Source organism: Triticum urartu, chromosome 2 (genome assembly GCF_003073215.2).
Source record: "Triticum urartu cultivar G1812 chromosome 2, Tu2.1, whole genome shotgun sequence".
Classification (NCBI taxonomy): Eukaryota; Viridiplantae; Streptophyta; class Magnoliopsida; order Poales; family Poaceae; genus Triticum; species Triticum urartu.
In genome coordinates this window covers 203,542,196-203,548,107 of record NC_053023.1, presented here as the reverse complement: position 1 = coordinate 203,548,107, position 5,912 = coordinate 203,542,196, and positions in this window count along the sequence as shown.

Genomic DNA, 5,912 nt, shown 5'->3' with positions numbered 1-5,912 from the left:
TCAAGGACAGGTTGAACGGGTGTTTGACTGCCAGCGACCGACAGCGCACTGATAGTCTACAGGTGGTGACCGAGAGTCTTAATTGGCTCACCGCAGCAGCTCAGCGCCTTCAGGCGAGAGATGTGGCACCCCGACAGTCTCGCTCACCGCGACACCGTCATGACCGCGACAACGACGATGATGGTGATTTTTCTGAGGATTCTGATGCCTGTGGAGGCTTACCTCACCGACCACGACATGATGTTGGGGCTCATCGCCATGCTGGGCGGCACCATGACTATGGCGGCAATGGTGCCCACGAGGATGATGGTTTGGGTCGAATCAAGATAACCATACCTGAATTCTCGGGACGTTGTGCTGACCTGGAGAAATATTTGGAGTGGGAGATGCGCGTAAATCAGATTTTTGATGGTCACAACTACTCCGAAGATAAGAAGGTTCGTGTTGCATCAATGGAATTTATAGAGTATGCTCTTGTATGGTGGGACAATAAGAACCGTACTCACGAGCGACCAGCGACATGGACTGACATGAAGCGAGTCATGAGGGAACGTTTTGTGCCCGCTTATTACACTCGCCAGCTTCATAGTAGACTGCGTCGTCTAGTGCAAGGTATCAAATCAGTTGATGAGTACTACAAAGAGATGCAAGTTTTGATGATCCGTACAGCTGTGCATGAGTCTGCGGAGGCGACCATGGTACGTTTCTTTGAGGGGTTGGAAGAAAAGATTCATGACCGTGTTGATTTAATGCAATATAATGATATTCATGAGTTGCTTCATCAAGCGGAGCGTGCTGAACATTGGGTATTGGAGAAGCAATCTTTAGAGACTCGTCCAACTTACAACAGTGGGCGACGTGTTTCTTCTCCTATTGATGGTGGGTTTAGTGCTAAACTGACCCCTTCTTATAAGTCGAGAAGCATTGAACAGAGCAAAGTGGCGGCTGTGCCAAAGGAGGTCTCTCAGGTTTCATCTAATGCGACTTCATCTCATCATCATAACATTATTTGCCACAAGTGTGGAGGACGTGGACACATGAAGCATGAATGTTCCAATCAACGAAGGGTTCTACTTGTTGATGCAGAATATATTTTAGAATCTGAAGATGAGATGCCTAAGTTAGAGGATGGAATCGAAAGATGTCATGGTGATACCATACTATGTTATCCTCAAGATGATCCTGATATGGAGAGTTTGCTAGAACATAAGGTCTAGCGAGATGACAAGGTCATTTTTGAACCAGGACAACGACGGAGTATTTTTCAAACTGCATGTACCATCAAGGGAGAAGTGTGCAAACTGATAATTGATGGCGGCAGTCCTAGCAACATGATTAGCAAGGATGTGATGGAGTCTCTTTCTTTGCCAACTTGGGAGCACCCAAAACCATACTATATGAAGTGGATCAATAATGTGGGCACAGTGAAGGTTACTCACAGGGTGAAGGTTCCTTTTTTTGTTGGTGGCTACGTTGATAAGGTGGAATGCGACGTTATGCCACTGCATGTTTGTCACCTTATTTTGGGGTGTCCCTGGCAGCATGATGTTAACGCTCTTCATCATGGACGAACAAATAAGTTCACCTTTATGCATAAGGGTGAGTTTTATGCGATCCTTCCTAAGGATGCAAAGGATATAAAGTGCAGCGTCGAAGTGTTCAAGAAAAGATCCGCAAAGTATAGATCGAAACCGAGGATGGTTTCACTTCAAGGGAGGGAGGATGAAGTGACCCCATGTGCCTTTGCAAATGATACTGTTATTACAACAAATCATCAAGGAATAAAGGAGAGATATGTCGTGCCCGCACGATGTCAGAAAAGGAGAGAGCATGTTGTTGTTTATAACACCCACCAGGCAGTTCAGGCGAGCAAGTTTTATCATGGCAGCAAGATGATGACAAATAAATTTAATGGGGAAACTTCAATCCGAACTGCACCAATGGATGATGTTTAGTCGGAGTTCAGAACACCATGTTGATACGTGATGAGTACAATAGGTGCGTGTATTGGTTATTCAAAGTCAAGTCAATGTTACGTGATGGAGTACTAGTTAGTTTTGGATTCTTGTGATCAGCTTGCCAGATCTTTTTAAATTAGTTAATTCCTAATTAGTAGAGACAGGAGAGAGAAAGTCCTTTTGTTTAAGTCGGTTTGGAAACCAACTCACGATAGAGTCGGGCTGAGCCCTTGTATCGTGTGCCTGTGTGCACCATATAAAAGGGAGGTTGTGCCTCATGTAAGGGGTGGGTTTTATTTTGCTGTTAGGCACGGGCAAGTCTGGGTATCTTCCCATACGAGTTAATATCAGTTGAGAAGTTGATTACTTTGTGAATTCAGGCTAGCAGATTGGAGGCATCTAGCTCTAATTTGTTGCTGATCTTTCTAAAGATCGTCCGCGTACTTCCTCTTGTTGGGTGTGCGTGTTGTTTCTGTGGTGATTGCATCTATAAGATCGCGAGCGCCACGTTGTTTTGGGAGACACCGTACTGTGAAAGATTTGGGATAATTATTCACGCCATTGTTTTTCTGTCAATGGTCGTATCATATAATATTGGCATGGAACAATCAAAAATTATAGATACGACGGAGACGTATCGCATGACGACTTGGAGACGTCGATCGATTTCGATGACGGGGTGTTTTATCAAGAGAGCCTTGACGACACCAAGGTCGCTCTAATGGCCGATCACACCGGGGTGCTTCCCTCTTCCACACTAAGTGAAAAGAAGTCCTCCCAAACGGGGCACTCATCTCGCGCTATTCCCAACATGATGACTTCTATTCCCAAGGGTCGTCGTACCACGCGCCAGACTGTCTTGGGGGTCGAACCGCACCAGCTTCGGCCCCTAATAGGGGATCAAAACGGAAGGCCTCCGCCAAAAAGCGGAAGCATCTGCCTCCTCGGCCCAGAGGTGACGTATTCCAGAATCATATCGAGGGTTGCTCTAGACGCCTTTTTGCTAAAAGTTTCTTAATTTCACAGAAGAAGTATACACCTGCATCAGTCCGGAGATTCCCCGGGTGCGCTGGATCGCAGCTTCAGTCCTAGGTCTTCGGCACAAGCCGGAGCTTCCTCCGAACACGCGGCAGCCGGCATGTCTCCGGCGGATTCCGATGATGTTTCGATTACCAATTCTGAGGTCAACAGCGTAATGAATCCTTGCCACCAGAGGGAGACTTTACGTCATGCCACATTTGCCGACCAGGAATTTAACGCCTTTAATTCGGTGGATGCATACCTTGGAGCTGCTCGGACAAGTCTTGAAGTGATCGCTGGTCTCTTTGCCGCCAAAGTGCAGGTATGTAACTAAAATAGCTTGAAAACAGATCATGTTCCCTAACCAACTCGCCCCCAAGCCTTAATTTGGGCGAGACGACTGAGTTGAGGATTTCTAATGATATGACTTTTTAGGCCACAAGAGAGCATAGCAAAAGGATGTCCGAGGATCTTGAGGCTAGCCGGACACAGTTGGTCAACACCAAGGCCGAACTGGATGCGGCTCGAAAAGCCAGCGGCGATATGTCTGGTAAGTGGGAAGAGCCGCTTCCCAATGAGTTGCACAAGGAGCTTGAGGCTGGTAAATGAGTGTTGACGTTAAGTCATGAAGAGAAAAGTGAGCTCAAGGCGGAGAATGAATGGAAAGCCGAGGAAATTAAGAGTTTGAAAACTCAGCTGGCACAAGCCTTGGAGGAAAACCAGAAGCTAAAAGGCGGCATATTTGGTAAGAACTGGTCTTACCATTTTATGAGTAGGTACAAGTGGTGTTTTTAACGAAATGCAATGCCTGCTTGTTAGGTCTCCTGACTGGGTGGCCTGAGGAAGAGGTCAGCACGTATGGCGGAAATCTTCTAAAAGAGCCGACGAGGACTCATGAGAGGGCTCGTAAGGCCATGAAGAGCATGACCAAGGCATTATGGCCATTAGATGTGCCATCGAAGAGTATGGTCAAACTGGCTGAACACTTTAAAGGGGCCCGGTGATGTCTCGAATTATGGAAGATCTCAACTTGCCGAGAAGGGGCGCGCGAGGCATGGGCTATGGTGAAGACCCGTTTCACCAAGTTGGACCCGGAGCATATGGCCTGGGTTGGTCCAGTGGGTCCTGACGGCCAAGAGATACCTCTAAGATTGGTGTATGATGATGTTATGCCAGCTGCTCGCTATTCTCAGAAGGATTGTGCTTTAGAGCATTTGATAGACAATGTTGATCAAGAGTAGTTGTGTCAATTCTATGTATCTATGTACTTTACATTGATCGAGCTCAATCCGCTTTCTTATTGTTATTTTAAAGAATGTTGTCTTAACCGGCCATCGGCTTCTACCTCCCCGATCATTGATCAGGAAGTGCTCCATACTCCATGCCTTGGGAAATAGGGCAACACTTCGGGAACCAGGCAATCCGGCCATCTGGCTTGAACAGACGAAACATGTGTGGAGAGTTATGTTATATTACTGTTTAACGCAAGAAACATCTTCCAATGAAAATAGTTCCTCCAAGGGTTCCTTTCTTTGGGTAGATTTATAGTCCAGATGCGTGACATAAATGAAAACCAATGGTTGCGAAAAAACCCTGGTGATAAGCGCGAAGCTGTATTCACTTCCCTTAGGCCGACTTATTGTGTTCTATAAGAATGCTAGCTTTTGGCTTCACCCTTCTAAGGTACAGTCCCGGATGACCCTGTAGCGCCCAAGATGCTATTCTATCCCAATCACGTGATGAACTCATGATTGGGGCACAACCGCATTTTGAGCGCATAGCAAGGTGGATATCATTACAATATACCATGTACTAAATAGATGAGAATACAAGATAAAGGCTTACACTCGCCACAAGCTACAACATGAATACAATAGTTCATCAATACATAGCAATCATCATACAGAAGAGCGGGATCTGACTATGGATGAAATCAAACAAAAAAGAAGAACGACATCCACCCTGCTAATCCCAGGCTCCCGACCCGGAACCTATCCCTTGATCAAAGAAGAAGAAGAACTCCAAAAGCAACCAAGCATCGCTCTCACGTCAAATCATCGCATTTACCTGTACCTGCAATTGTTGTTGTAGTAATCTGTGAGCCACGAGGACTCAGCAATCCCATTACCATGGGTATCACGACTAGCAAAGCTTAATGGGTATGGAAAGGATAAGTGGTGAGATTGCAGCGGCACTAAGCATTATATGGTGGCTAACTTACGAGTACAAGAATAAGATGAGAAACTACGCAACGGTCGCAAACTAGTAATGATCAAGAAGTGATCCTAAACTACTTGCGTTCAAACATAACCCCACCGTGTTCTTTTCTTGAACTCACTCAAAAAGAGGTGGTCATGGTTACACACGCGGTTGCTGTATTTTAATTCGGATCTAGTGTCAAGTTCTCTACAACCGGATATTAAAAACTCCCATCTGCCACATAACCACGGGCACGGCTTTCAAAAGTTTAAACCCTGCAGGGGTGTCCCTGAAGGAAATATGCCCTAGAGGCAATAATAAAGTTGTTATTTTATATTTCCATATATCATGATAAATGTTTATTGTTCATGCTAGAATTGTATTAACCGGAAACTTGATACATGTGTGGATACATAGACAAAACACAGTGTCCCTAGTAAGCCTCTACTAGACTAGCTCATTAATCAAAGATGGTTAAGTTTCCTGACCATAGACATGTGTTGTCATTTGATGAATGGGATCACATAATTAGGAGAATGGTGTGATGGACAAGACCCATCCATTAGCTTAGCATAATGATTGTTAAGTTTTATTGCTATTGCTTTCTTCATGACTTATAGATATTCCTTGTGCTTCCAAACATAGTTGTTGAGAGTAAAAACGGGCAAGTGCTACAAATCAGCCGACTGATTTCTCCAGGAAATCAGTCGGGTAGCGAATCATCGGATCCATCCC